We start from the raw sequence: 16,887 nt of genomic DNA on the forward strand, positions 1-16,887 counted from the left end.
TAAACACACAGAAAACTGAAAATTTGAATGAAATATTTTTTATTGATTATTTTTACATTAATAATTTTTACATATCGCGCTCTTATGTACTAAATTATCATTATATGTTACGATTACATATATATATATATATATATATATATATATATATATACATTATTACATTAAATATACAATTACATTTTATATACAATACAATATGTACACAATTATTACCATAATTAACACAATATATTTGGAATATTTTATATTATTAATACTATAAAACTTATTTTCGTGCTGGTATGCCTCGCGAATTTATGGGTATGTTCGAATATGCTCAGGATATCGATGTTCATCAGTAGCAGATTCAGGATTATCTCATGGCACTTGATGTCCGTCAGGAAAAGCCAATTCTGAACTAGCCCATGCATTATATTTTGTCGTGGATAACTTTGATTCTGTAACAAATGAAAATGCATTTATTTACTTGTATATATTTTTTTATACTTTTAAGGCTGCAATTCTTTTATATACACGGTGAGTCATTTTAATCTATAATCCCAATTATCTCCCAATTATCAGTGTATGGGTAGAGAGGTAGGGGAGAACTAGTGGGAAAGAATGAGGGAGTTGTTAGGGCAGGAAGAGGAGGGCGAATGGTGGATGAGGGAATTGGAGAGAAAAAGGGGAGAAGGAAGGGGGAGGGAGGAAGGGGAGAGAGTGGAAGTATGAGTGTAGAGTGTGGTGAGTGTATGTTGGAACTGGAAGTCGAGGCGTTAGCTAGAAGGTAGTTCTCTCTCTCTCTTTTAGTTTAGATAATCTAGTACGTAAGATAGTTGTAAGTGAATAGAAGCGTTGCGTGCGTTAGATGTAAATCGAACATGGTTACTGTAATTATGTATGTTTTGTTGAATATTGGCAATTTATATGAGATGTTGTAAGAGGTTTGGGTACGCTCCTCCGAAAAGCGCCTTCAATCCCCGAGGGGCAGAATAAATTTATCTATCTATCTATTACATATAAATATATATATATATATATATATATATATTATATATTATTATATAATATATAATATTATATATATATATATATATTATATAATAATATATAATAATATGTAATATATAATATAATAATATATAATAATATATAATTATATATATATATATACATATATACATATATATATATATATATATATATATATACATATATACATATATACATATGTGTATATATACATATATACATATATATATATATACATATATATATATATATATATATTACCAGCTTCTATGCACGTATAACACGTATACACATGTATAATAAAAAATTAATTCTCTAACAAAAATTTCACAGTGCACATTATATGACTTCACCGATTTCAATGACACTGACATACATTGTAAGGTCACTGTTCTGAGTATCAAAAGATTTTAAGAGTCGCTCATTGCTCAATAAAAAGTTATTAACGAAAAAATTTAATGAATAGAACATAATTTTGCGACATGTACGTTCAAGGAAGAATATCCAATATAATCCGAATCAAATTTTAGTTGTAAATAAAAAATAGGTTTGGGTTAGGTTATACCTTCCAGAAGTAGAGTGAACCCATAAGGGGAGGGGGTCGGAAATCACTGTGTCCATGCATGTACTTTGCAAGACGAAGCGAAGACTATGATTAAATGTAGAATAAATTTCGCTTCGTCTTGCTAAGTATATGCATGAACACAGTAAGTTCCGTCCCCTCTCCGATCCCTGCGGGGGGACACCATTTCTGGAAGATATAATCTATCCAAAACCTATTTTGTATTTACAATTAAAATTGGGTTTTGAAATTCCTTATATAACTTTCAAATTGCATCGTGTTTTTGTATTGTACAAAATAGAAGTTTTTTTTAGGATGCAGTGTAGGGGAAGGACAGACCCCTCTCCCGCCCACGCGTTTCATATTTACTAATTATAAATTTATACTATTATAAATTTTATATTTATAATTTTCGGACACCGTGTACGTTTTACAAAATGAATCCCCCAGATTCATATATTTACTACACATAAATACATGAATCTGATGGATTCATTTTGTAAAACATACACGGTGTCCGAAAATTATAAATATAATTGGTAGAACTTTTTTTGTGTTTATAACTTTTTAATAAACAATGAGCGACACTTAAAATCTTTTGATACTTACTCAGGACAACATATATCAAGGTCATTGAAATCGGCGAGATCGTCCGTAATGTGTGCGCATAATTACAAATTTAACAAATAAATGTAACTTTAATTAATTAAAAGTACCTTGTCCAACTGTTCTTTAGAATACACATTGTTAATTATAACAGTTACAGCCGCAATCTGATGGACACACCTATAAAAAATAAAACGGTACATTCCTAATTAATACGAACAATAAATTTTCATATCTATATATTTTTATAAGACAATATTTTTACCTATAACGATATGTAATTTTTTTGAAATTATTTAATATGTCTTCAAAAGCATATGCTTAGTATTTCTGGTAAGAATAGAAAGAAAAATATTAGCGATTAAAGTTTCAGTTCGCTCTATTGAATTGGATTGATGATAAAGTGAATTCTGCCAAAAAATTACAAAATTAGATGGTAATTTTATCTTTAAATAATAGATTATGATTTCAGAATTTTCAATGTAAGCAAGACATTCTAAAATTGTATGATCAGTTTCTTCTATGCTTTTATTAAGAACTTTATTCCATGTACCACGATCTGCCGTTTTCAAACCATTACAATATGTCCACCTCTTCCATCCAGGCAAAAGTCTATAGAAGACAATCCGGAAGAGAAGTAAGAATCTTTTAATGAAATTGTGTTAATTGCTCTAGTGTTACATAAATAATGAACATAAACATGATAATTAATTTATCATACATACATACATGCACAAAATAAAATATATCTCAATAAAGAATCAAGTATTATAAAATAATTACTTTTCTTCGGGATTTTTCAAATGCCATTGTAATTGATGATTGGCCCATGTTGTGCACGACGTATCATTTATGATACATTTCCATTTTGCGAGTTCTTGTTTTAAACAATTAACATGATCGTCATTGATATCTTCATCGAACAAATTCCACATTACATTAAGCGGCTCTTTCATTTTCTAAAATTTGATAAAGATAGCATTTTTTATTTAATTCTTTCACATTTACAAGAATGGTTAATGCATACAAGTGTATTTTTACTAGACAATTTTATTTTAATAAGTATATAAAATTTTATAGCATAAATTACTACGATTTTCAAATTTACGGATCATTAATTTGAATAATTTTATACATATTTTATATCATCCAAATACATGCATTATTAATATATATACACATTTATATATGTATATATATATATATGTATATATATATATATATATATATATATATATATATATATGTTTCGCTCTATATACATATCTCATTGATGTTTCAATCGATAAATTTGCTATATAATCTTCTTTTTTTAAATGTTTTAATTTAAATGTTTTAAATGTTTTAAAAATTTTCATTTTTGATAAAACAGACGTTTACAAATGGCTTAATATCTGCTGTATACAATGTAATAAAATTAAAAGTACAAGTTAATTTCTACAAAATATTTTATAAAGATTTTAATATTGCCGCAAATATTTTATTCCGGAAGAAAATTAGTATGACGAAAATAATTGTTATTGTGTTCCAAAATTTTCTAAAATTAAATATAAATTATATCATGTATAATATAAAATCTACAATTAGTATTAGAGAAAAATAAGAATACGAAACGTCCAAAATCTATAAAATGTAATTATTAAATTTAAAGTTATATAAACATCTTTTGAAATTAAATTTTTGAGTTTTGACGAAGAAGAAACTATATAATTAAGTTCATTTTTTTCTCTACTCTAATTTTTAAAGTGAATTTAATTTTTAAAGAATTATTTTATGGTGTATGATATACGAAATCATGATATGTATGTATTATATATTGTATTAGCTTACTACAGAATTTCTTCATAAAATTTTGTTATTATATTTACCTGGAATTGAGAGTAAAATTTTGAGAATGCGAAAATATTCGACATAAATTCAAAAGCTTTGATCATAGGATACCATGCTATATAATCTTTTTCTTTTTGCAAATATATAGCGAGTTTCCAAAATAAGGAGAATTTAAGTCTTTTCTTTATCGCAAAATAGAATGCGTCATCGATGATTTGCGCCCGATTGAGAACATGTATATTTCTATATTTTTCAGATGTTAAGTATCGCGCAATTTTTAGCCAATTCTTGGTGTCATAATTGACGCGGTAGTATCCTGTTATAAAACGAATTGCTTTTGTCGATTATTATAAACATTTAATTGATTTATATTGATTAAATACATATTACGAAATATTAAAAATATCTAAAAAAAAACATATTATTGTATTTTTAGAGATTTGTGTATTTTCTATCTTTGTTGCATAAAAATATCAAAAAACGCATATTATAAATAGGAAATAAAAATTTCAACTATGTTACAATTGATGAAGTAAACAGGGTGTAACTGAAAAAGCGCCCACGGAACATATAGCGTTGTTTCTTATTAAAAATCGAGTCCAAAAGTCCTGAACCATTTTTTTCTATAATGCTTAATAAAGCGGTAATTAATGAGTAAAGTTGCGCCAATAAGCATCGACCTTTAGACGGGCGCACGTCAGTGAGCCGCGCGTCTGGTAATGTGCATGGACGCTCCGCCGTTTCGGCGCTATGTTATGTCGCTATCGTGCAATATTCTTATGCGTTGTAATAATGTGAAAAACTTTATTTTGCATTAAAAATCATATTTCTTCGGTCAAAAGCATTTCCTTAAAAGAAATTTCAACAAGGAAGCTAAAGGTTGGTGCTTATTGGCGCAATTTTATTTAATAATTACTGCTTTATTAAGCATTATAGAAAAAAATGGTTCAGGACTTTTCGACTCGATTTTTAATAAGAAACAACGCTATTTGCTTCGTGAGCGCTTTTTCAGTTACACTCTGTATATATATACAGGGTGAGCCATTTTAATTAACGCACGCAATTATTTCGGAAACAAAGCATTTTAGAGAAAAATGTTTCAGACAAAAGTTTTATGGTTTCGAGGGGGCCATAAGATGGTATCATTGGTTTGACCTTGAAGAGTTATTTGAAGGTTACATGAAGGTCACCTTCAATTTCTTAAATGGAACCTACTATTTGTCATTGCATATTCTTGTAGCTTATCTCGAGAGCTTTCCAAAACACTATAATTAAGTACCTTTTCGTTAAGTACTTTTTGAGTTATGAGGCTTGAAATAATTTCTTAATTTTACATAAACCGTAAAATATCTTGTAAAATATTCATTTTTCGATTATCTTATCTTAATACTTTTATGTACAAAATAATGAGAGGAATCAATTGGTGTAAAGAAAACACATAGTTGTTTTTAAGAAAAAATATATAATTTGCAATTAACAATTCCATATTTTTTCTTAAAAACAACTATGTGTTTTCTTTACACCAATTGATTCCTCTCATTATTTTGTACATAAAAGTATTAAGGTAAGATAATCGAAAAATGAATATTTTACAAGATATTTTACGGTTTATGTAAAATTAAGAAATTATTTCAAGCATCATAACTCAAAAAGTACTTAACGGAAAGGTACTTAATTATAGTGTTTTGGAAAGCTCTCGAAATAAGCTACAAGAATGTACAAAAATATATAGGGTATTCCATTTAAAAAAATTGAAGTGACCTTCACGTGACCTTCAAATGACTCTTTAAGGTCAAACCAATGATACCATCTTATGGCCCCCTCGAAACCATACAACTTTTGTCTAAAACATTTTTCTCTATCTTGCTTATTTTTCGAGTTATTTGGCTGCCTAAGTTAAAATGGGTCACCCTGTATATATATATATATATATATATATATATATATATATTCATATATACAAGATTTGATATATTTCTTTATTATTTTTGATTAAAATCTCAAATTTCAATAATTTTGGTAAACTATAATTTGCAAGAAATTTTGTTTAAATTAGTTTTGATTCATTCAATCATAATATTGAAATAATACACACAATATAAATAAATAATAAAAATATAAGTTTATCATTCAATTTTTACCGTATATTTTGAAGTATCTTGTATTATATATGTATATATGTTAGATTTGATATGTTCCTTTATCATTTTTAATTAAAATTTTATATATCATAATTCAATAATTTTGATAAACATTAAACACACAATATAAATAGATAATAACACAATATAAATAGATAATAAAAATATAAGTTTATCATTCAATTTTTACCAGCTTGTTGTAAATTTAAAATGATCCATTGATCTTCCTTAAGAAGGAGTTCAATTTTTGAATTGGAAGATGTTAACCATCGAATATTTGACAAAGTTATGGTAAAATTGGGCTTCGATTCCGTAGTATAAGTCACGGGTATGTAATATTGTTTATCATCCAACTTGTTGCGAAATTGTACCGATATAGTTGTAACATTGCTTAAATAATTTCGCATCACATTCAATACGGGAAAACATCTCTGCATGGACCACGAATCTACCGTGCTTCTTACATTAAACTGATACTCGGAATCTAATTCATCTATGACATTTTGGATAGCCTTCCATAAACTATCGGAAGTTTTTCCCTCAGTATATCTATAAGATTTAACATTATGACAATAATGTTGAATACTATGTATATTTGATCAGCATCATAAAAAGGAAAATCGCAATTTACATAACTTATTTACATATTTTAATGTTATATAATGTAAAGCTCACAAGGATATATAGAAATTTTTAAATTTTAATATATATATATAATAATTTTTATAACTTAATATATACCCGTCAGCCAAATCTATTCTAACAGATTTTGCCAAATGCCTGCTACAAACTATTGTCAGCAGAAAGACCACAAATTGTATGCAAAATCTGTTATATTAGACAGTGATAGCACAATGTTTACAGAAATGATATAAAATCTGCTGAGATAATTTGATAGCAGACAGAAGGACACTAGCAGAAACCGAGCAGGATTAGCACAGGATTATCGTAGCAGATTGGCAGCAGAAATCGAATAGGATCTGCGCGATGCAATTTGATGTCAGATTGCCGGTAGAAACCAGCAGTATTTGCACACACAATCTCTGATAGCAAATTGACAGCAGAAATGGAACAGGGTTTGCATGATTCAATAGTTCCTTCGCTTACCGCTATGTAATGTATGTACTTTCTTGCAATCAAATTTCTGTCAAAAATATATATAAAGTCGCGATTATTAATAAAAGATCAAAAATATAGTAACTATTTCTCTCTATCACTTTAATTTCTGATAGAAGTAGATGAGTTTTAGAATATTAAACTGATTGAAATCAATAAGATAAATGGAAAATTATTCATTTACTGCCTATTTGATGCGTAAAAAAGAATTGGATGGAGTTCCGAAAAGGTCAAACCTCCGATTTTGCTATCATCACTTATACTTACGTATTTTGATGCGCTGATTACGAAAATGATAGTTAAAGTTACCGACTACTTCATTTTCATGGTAAAAACCATAAAAAATGAAATCGTTAAAAAATGACGTTTTTTGATTTTATTTTATCAATATACTGAAAATTAAAAAAAAAAAGTTTCAAAGAAAAGTTGTAGATCTTTTTAAAATATACATTTTATGTGCTATTCATTTTTACTGTTATTCACCACGGTCCCGATTGACCACGGTCCCGATTGACCACGGTCCCGCCTAAACACTCTAAAAAGAAATGATACGGCTCGCTTCGCTCGCCGCACCGGCCTGCGGCCCGCTAAAAAATAACTACCTTAGGCGATAGACATTGGGCTACGCTACCGACAGTGCCGCCCGACCCCTCTCCGCGGGGAAGGCGGCTTAACGGGCGCGCTGACGCGCGCCCTACCGCCTTCCCCGCTCCGAGGGGCGGGCTCCGCGATTAGGAAACATGTATTTGAACACTATAGTATATTAGCTAACAAGTGCGGGGGATCAAAAATCGGCCGAAACTGCGGACAGTCTCGAACAGTTCACACGCCAAAGGTTCCAGTATATTGTATATCTTTCTACTCTTCTCACTAAGTCAGAGTGTATATAGAGCTTTACAGCAAAGCAGCATTTGGTTTCAGATAAATTTTGTGACAATTGCAGTAGTTGTTTTTTTATTTTTTTTGTTCAAAATCTTTAAGTTCTGATTTGCTTTAGCCTGCCTTTTAAGGTTTTTTAATATTTATTATAGATAAATGAGCTTTGCCATTCCTAACACTGGTTGTTTAAAAGTTTATTTTTGTTTTGTTTATCATAAAAAAATGGACAGAACGTATAATTTTTTCTCATTGGCGTCTATTCTTCAAAATCGTTCCTCAACTCTCCAATGGCTTAGAGATATTGGTTTGATTCCGACGCAAAAATTTTGTAAAACTCATAAAAAATATATGGTTTTACAAGAATCACAGCATGCTTGTGGACAATTTCTTTGTATGAAAAAAGGAAAATATCGACATATTGCAACTGTTGCTGAAAATACATGGTTTGAGAGATGCCATATTTCTCCTGCAGCATGTATCTTTATAACGTATTGTTTTTCGGTCAATATGACGTTTGAGCAAACAATTCGAGAAAGCAGCATTTGTGATGGGCAACAGATATCTCGTGAAACTGTAGCTGATAGATTTTCTTTTTGTCGAGAAGTCTGCATGGCTGCACTTGATGAGCACTTCGAAAATGAAGATCTTTTAGGAGGTGTTGGTAAAGTAGTAGAAATTGACGAATGTAAGATTGGTCGTCGAAAATATGAACGAGGACGTATTGTTGAGGGGTCATGGATTCTTGGAATGATTCATCGTGGACATTCTGCTAATTATCGGCTTGAAATTTGCCCAGACAACAAAAGGGACAAAGATACTCTTCTAGCTTTGATAAAAAAACATGTGGCACCTGGAACAGAGATTCATACAGATTGCTGGAAAGGTTATATCGATTTGGATAAGCACGGATATGTTCATAAAACGGTAAATCATTCTGAGAATTTTGTAGACCCTGAAACTGGTGCTCATACTCAGAATATTGAGTCTTCCTGGCGCTGGATGCATCGACATTTATCTCGTGGTGCTCATCAGGAGAATATTGCAGAACATTTATGCGAATTTTTGTGGCGTCGCCGTGTTCGAAAATTGAATGAAGATCCTTTCAAACAATTAATTATTGATATTAAAAAATGTTATCCAGGAAAAATGTAACGTATTAAAGAAATATATACATATATATATGAAAGCAGTTACAATAGCATCTAACATTAGTTTTTAAGTAAAAAAAAAATCAAAAGCAAAAAAAAATTAAAAGCAACAAGAAAAAAACAAAAAAAACAAAAACAAGGAGCTACAAAAACTTTCTACGTCCACGTCGTTAGCTCTGGGTAATGCCAAAGGAAAGTTAACTTATCGTACACAGCATATCGTAGTGTGATGAGATATATCTTTAAGTTTGATTTTCTAGAGAACTATCACTTGTATGGTAAAAATGAATAGGACATAAAATGCATATTTCGAAGAGATCTACAACTTTTGTTTGAAACATTTTTTTAAATTTTCAGTATTTGATAAAATAAAATCAAAAAACGTCATTTTTAACGATTTTTTATGGTTTCCACCATGAAAATGAAATAGTCGGTAACTTTAACTATCATTTTCGTAATCAGCGCATCAAAATACGTAAGTATACGTGATGACAGCAAAATCGGGGGTTTGACCTTTTCGGAACTACACCCAAAGAATTTAATTCTAAATAAATATTTCCAGTTTTATAAATCAAAATTAAATTTAAATTAAATTAAATTTACTTTTATCATTTATTTTATTATTAATTTAATTTAATTGAATTAGTTCTTCGCTATAAGAGATACAACTACGATATAACATATATTACATTATATGTCATAGAAGAAAATTGTAATTAACCGGTAACTCGCAGATAATCTGTTATTTAGCGCTTGTAATAATCAATTTTGTTGCATTTATATAACATTAATATAAGTAAGCGCGAATCTTGTTCGGTTTCTTCTGTCAGACAGTTTGCCATCAGATTGCGCGTGCGCAGATTCTCTGCTCTGACAATCTGACATCAAATCGCATTGCGCAGACCCTGCTTGGTTTCTGCCGACAATCTGTTATCAGATTACGTTTTACAGACACTGTCGCTAGAACAGAAGCTTAATGCGAACACAGATAGCTATAGTGGGATTCTGATCGAATCTGCTTCCAATCTCTTAACATTTTGTTTACTGGGTGTGTGTATATATATGTGTGTGTGTGTGTGTGTGTGTGTGTGTGTGTGTGTGTGTGTGTGTGTGTGTCTGCTTGTGTATACTTTTTTGTAATTTGACATCTATAATTTTATTAATGATGGAATCCGTCTTAGTTAAATAAATAATGGTTTTATAATTTTGACATTACAAAGATTAAAATTTTGTATTCTACGTATATTTATATGTTATTTGGTTCTTGAAATATTATATAATTTGAATTAATCTTTAGCATTCGGATGTCCCTTCTGAGAAAATATCGTAAGCAAATCACTCGGATGTTCCCTTTCAGAAGACATAAAGACTTTGTTAGTGATTGTTGGTAGGTAACTCGCAAGTTGACTCCGAGTACAAAGGGTTAATATTGTTTGTAATTTAGAAATGATCACACTTTATCTTATTTCTTAAGAAAAACTCAAGTTGAAATTCACTCGAGAAATATTCATAAATACAAATAACAGCATAAATCTAAGACTCTTCAAATATGTATCTTTTTTAAACAATAGAGGAAAGAAAACATATTGTCAAACTTATCATATACTTCGAATTTTTCTTTTGCTACGATGTATATATATTATTATATTACAATATATTATACTCACTGAATGTTCAAATATATGTTGATACCTTTTGAAAATATATTAGGCGACAATATTCGTTCTAACATGCGCCATATGATGGAACCTGTAATGATACAAATAAGGAAAATGATTTATAATATATTTAAAATGCTTTTATCGCGCGCGAGCGTTGTTCATAAGTTCGTAAATAAATTTAAAATTAAAACTAAATAACAATGTTTGCGTATTTAAATCTATATGTAACAAAAGATGAAGAAAATGTTAAATATACCCCAAAGAAAACCAAACAAGAAACATAATAATTAGCAGATAGAAAGTAAATGATTAAATAAATTTGATAAATGTTATTTAAGGGAAATTCCATTTAGTCATAATAGTAATTATATTAATTTAATTACATAATAACATATAGAAGAAGGACATAAAGAAGAAAGATAAATACATATAACAATACATATAACAAGATTAAAAATTAAAATAAGAAGAAAAAAATAAAATAACGAAGATAAAAACAGACATGAAAGAAAATATGATTATAATTGTAATAATTTTGTTTATAGAATCTAACTAAGATATCGAATCAGCGCCTTCTTAAAGAGAATTCGCTGGTTAAATAAAAAAATCAATTCTACCTAAATATCTGTTTGCTGACAAACAAAAAATTAATAGACATATATCTACCATACAGATTTCTTTGATTCACATGAAAAAGCAAGTTCTTTTGAGATGCCTTCTTAGTATGTACAAATTGAGTAACATTAAGATATCAGAGCAGCCAACCATTTATAACTTTATATAAAAATGTGAGATCCAAAACAAAGTCTCCTATTCAATTCACTCAATATATGCACTTAGGCATGACAAATAACAATGTTGAATACATTTTCATCAATCAAAATGCTATTACTATTCTAATAAGAAAGCTATGCATTGAGCTTAATATAGAGTAAACTTCAAGGACAAACTATCATATAATAACTATCATAATAAAACAATATAATAGTATTGATATTAACTTACATTTGAACTATTTACATATTCGAAAAGTAATGTCTAGTTTCTGAAATGTATTACTTACAATTGTTTGAATGTGTCTATCAAAGAATAAATCTATTTATAATGAAATATATTTAAATTTAATAAATTACATCCGTATAAAAATTGATATTCATGTCTTTTCATTTTTTGCAGTTGTAAAAATTAAAAACAATATACAGAAATTAGTCTTATGTTTCTGATTTTTTTCTTACTGTCATAGCAAGAATTAATTTGTAATGAAATATTATAATAAAATAATAACAAATAAACTGCGAATTACAAATAAATTTATATATAACTAATTTTGCTGATTCTTTTGTGATATTGATATTTGCGAATTATAGCTTTTATTTATTTACACAATGTGATATATATACATACCTTTGATATGGGAAAGAAAACTGTATATATAATTTTCAGGATAGTTATCATATCCTATAACAGAGTTTATATCGATGTAAGTATTGAGATCGAGTAATTCATGTTGAAATTGAACTATAAACAAATCCATCATCTGGAAATCTGGCACAATCTAAAAATAGATTTCGAGTATAAAATTAATTGAGAAAAAAAGCTGTCGACACATATATAAACAATCATAATCAATCCCTGCTCAATATGATTGTAATATTTTATTATAAAGTTTGAAACTATAGCAAAGTATGTTTCTATATTTAATGTGTGTCATATTTTAAGAAAATTAAATGTCGTTATAATTACATAGAAAATATTTTTATAAGATTTTGTCAACATTTGTAGGTAAAAAGCGTTTTCTTAATAATTTTAACAATTAAGGATTAAAAGGCTGTGTATGTGTAACACAATACGAATAACATAAATTTGAATTTTGTATCAAATAAGAGCGGATACATATAATAGTGCGTTAGATTCATCGAAAATTTTTTCGATGAAACTGATGATTAATTTTATACGGGGCACAAATTTTTCTTGGTCTACATACTAACAATAAGTGTATAATTAAATCTCAAGTTGAGATTTTTAATAAATCTCTGTTTACTCCCTCTGAAAAGGTGTCGGCGAGAAAAATGATGGGGCAAAGTCGCTGGATCGAGAATAGATTCTTTCGCTTCCGGACGACTATTCTTGTCACTAAGCTATTCAGACTCCACATCACGACACTTCTAATTGTGCCTACAAATATCTATTACTAATAATTATTATTAATGTAATCTATAATTATTATTCCTATTGGTAATAGATATTAATAATAATTAATTATTCTATTATTAATTATTATTAATATCTATTACTAATCTGTTACTATTATGCCATGTTTTAGCCAGATGTGTGACGCGCACTATCATTCGCGTCTGGCTCTTATTTCGTTGTGAAATTTAAATTTGGGTTAATAATATTAATTTTAAAGAACATGTTATATTCTTATTTTTCTCTTAATTGGATTTATAGGAATTTAAAAGACTGGAGTAATTATATGATTCGAGTTAGCATAGTTTTCAATTTAAAAAATATCAAAAAATTTACACAAATATTTAACAACTTTTTATATATTTATAAATGTTGCATTCTCTCTCTCGCACCCGTAATTCTCTTACACTCGCGCACATGCAATAAATGGACACTTTCTTAAGAACAAGAATAACTTTATGCACAACACTAAAACGATATACAAGAATACACAATACATTAATCAACGCGCACAAACAGTCTAAATTCCAGTCTCAATCTTAACTGTTATTATTTCTTATTTTAAATCTCCACCGCGATGTTCTTCTGTCTAAGCGGCCGATCGATATCACCGGGTGATGGCGAGGATGCAACACTATGTTGTTGTATTATTAATTATTTTGACTGCATATTTAAATAGAATTAAGAAATACGATTACCTCATCGATAATATATATTTGTTGAAATATAATAAAGCCTTCATTTAACCATAGTTGAAACCAATAAGATGGATCTAGCAGGTTGCCAATATATTTTTGTATCATCTTACGTGCTATTAAGGGTGCAATTATCATTTTGCGTTCGGACGGATCCATTTCTTCATTGTACATGATGTCTGCTTCTCTAAAAATCATTATATGTTTTTATTATTAATGTGTATGCTATATAAATGTATGAAAAATTTCGGAAAATAATATAATTTTTTATTTAAATACATTAACTTATTAAAGAGAATATATATATGTATATATATATATATTTTTCTTTTAATTATACATATTACCTGTGAAAGACGAATCCCAAAATCTCTTTGACTTCATCTTGTAAATTCGGAATTATGACATGATCCACTTTTCTTTCAGATGAAACAAGGGTCCACTTAAAGAATCCCTCCGAATTTTGCCAATAATTTTCCAAATACATAGTAACATTTTTAATAACACGTAGCGCAAAATTTACATATGGTATCATTTGCGATTTGCACCACATGCTAATAGTATCAGTCAAGTTGATACGATGAAATTCGGACACCACAAATGCTATATTATCCATAGAAATCAAAACATTCTCGTAATATGTCGTCGTATCATTCAACAGTTCACATTCTTGTTTTGGTATATTCGACAAAATTGTGTATTTTCTATGATGCATTATGGAAATATTAAAAGTAGTTTTTAATTCTAGCTTGTCCCAAAACGGAAATATTTGCTGTTTTCTTGTATGGACTCCTGTTGTGATTAACCACCTGTAAAATTTTAAGGATATATTTTAAATAATGGTTAATTTTAAACGTAGAATTGTGAGCATAGAATTAATAAATATATAATTTGTTTTTCATATTTCAGTATATTTTTCTATTTACTCTTTATTTCCATCGTTGTTTATATACGAAGATCCGATAGAGTTTCTTACGATATTAATTGGAATTTTAATATTTATCTTTAGATTATACAATCCAATCAACAAGACATTCTCGAAATTGAGCACGACAATATCTTTAGCAATATGATCTGTTGATATTTTTTTATAATCCATTTTACTGTTATATAACGGCTTTAATTCCAATCTCATATTCTCATTTGTACAGATTGGATCCATATGGAAATTTATTTGTTGTGTTACATGAGTAATATAAATAGTAATTACGTATTCGCCAATGAGGTATTCGTCGTTCAATTCTAATTTTACGTTATAATGTAACGGCAGTATATAATTTGATAATTTGTCGATTAATGCACTGCTCCGTGCGCTTTCTGATGTCTTATCAATAGTAATCGCTATTGCCATTGTAGCAATGTATATTAGATTACTACTTAATAATAGTTTTAAAAATGTCATATTAAATTTCACTCGGATATCTATAAAAATCTTTTTTTATTAGAAACAAGGTATTTAAAAAGAGTAAATTTAATCGATTGTTGTTTGAAAAGAGAACTTACACTAATTTTTATAAGGAAATACGATTAATTTAAAGAAAGATTAAAACAATACAGTTTTTTAATAAGTGAGAAAAAAATCATTAATAAAAACAACTGTAAAAACTTATTGAAACGTTATATTAGATATTTTTCTTGAAAATGAATATTGGAATATAGAACATATTTAAATTCCGTAAAGAACAAACAAAGTAAATATACCAAGGTAAATATAATTTTTATTTATTTGTCTTAAGTTCAGTTTCATCTTTAAGATTTCTTCTAGTGCAATTACATATTTCTGTGTATTTCATATTGTGGAATTTTATATGTATATATATAACAAGTTTTAAAAATCTTGATCTCTTCTTTACATAAATTTATAGAAGCAAAATGTATGAGAAATAAAGGAATATATATTCTCAACAGCTATATTATTATGTTATTTTCAAAGTTTATATGTCCCTCCTGACCTTAAGTGAAAGATGTATTAAAAGCGACGAACAATAAACATGTACAAATTTATTTGAAACTTAACTGATATAACAATTCAAATCAAATGTGAAAAAATAAAGCTAAAAGTAACGATATTAATATGTGTTATGGCATACGCATTTTTTCGAACGAAATATTAATCTACTGCTTGTTCCTCATTCGCATTCGTTATATATTTAATTTAAGATATTCTATTTATGTAATGTTGGAAAAGAACATTAATTCTAGGCATTTATTTAAAAAAAGTTTTAAAAACAAAGTACAGATAATATTAAATATATTTGAAATAATTTTACAGCTATGCTGTAGAATTAAACATACATATAATAATATTAAAAAATACTTGGCTTAGATTTAAATTTTTTTTACATATCCAAATATATGTGTGTGTAATTAAATGATATTATTATAATATATCTCTATTTTCTTATTAGCTACATTATTTACAGAAGATAAAAATAATAATTTCAATATAGAAATATGTCTTTTGAAAATTGAAGAGAAATGTCGCTTTTTAGAAACAAAATAGGTGCCTGTTATTTAACATATTTTTGTATGCGTACATTCAAAGAAAAGGAGATATATCAGTAGTTTATGTAGGTATAAAGTCTTACCGTACTTGTTGAACCAGACATAAGTTTAAATCCAAAAGATTCAATAGCGATCTTACCGCTTCAACAGACTATTATAAACTGACGGAGCTATCGATTACCTGTAATAAAGTATCTAAGATATGTACATACTTTGATACCGAAACGAAAACGCGAAACGCTCTGCGCAGCGTTTTCGTGTTTTCGTTTCGGCATCAATGTGTGTGGTCTTTTGATTGTGTGAGTTTGAGAGAGCCGCGTTCTCATGCTCACTGTGTACATACATATATGTCATGTAAATATCCTTGATTATACATAACAAACGAATATCTTATTTTCATCGATCGAGAATTCAATATGTATAGACTTATAATTTTTGTATCTCGTTTTTATTTATAAAATTTTTATTGAGAACAATTTTTCTTGAAAAGCACTCGAGAAAGTCAATTGAGAATTGTATTTTGTGCATAAAATAAAGAAA

The 16,887-nt window shown here is 28.2% G+C and overlaps 1 pseudogene across 1 annotated transcript; it reads right to left on the bottom strand.

Annotated features, from left to right (window-relative positions):
- Window positions 1–138: 138 nt before the first annotated feature.
- LOC145970930 (aminopeptidase N-like) lies at window positions 139–16,686 on the bottom strand (annotated as a pseudogene). Its single transcript, XR_014438681.1, has 12 exons — window positions 16,431–16,686; window positions 14,769–15,264; window positions 14,190–14,651; window positions 13,846–14,029; window positions 12,362–12,512; window positions 10,964–11,045; window positions 6,344–6,702; window positions 4,051–4,328; window positions 2,966–3,141; window positions 2,448–2,794; window positions 2,293–2,362; window positions 139–440 (listed from the first exon to the last, which is right to left on the bottom strand). The product of XR_014438681.1 is annotated as an aminopeptidase N-like (transcript).
- Window positions 16,687–16,887: the final 201 nt, after the last annotated feature.

Source organism: Camponotus vicinus, unplaced genomic scaffold (assembly GCF_025532165.1).
Source record: "Camponotus vicinus isolate PSW18456_S1 unplaced genomic scaffold, iyCamVici1.0 SCAF_4, whole genome shotgun sequence".
Lineage (NCBI taxonomy): Eukaryota > Metazoa > Arthropoda > Insecta > Hymenoptera > Formicidae > Camponotus > Camponotus vicinus.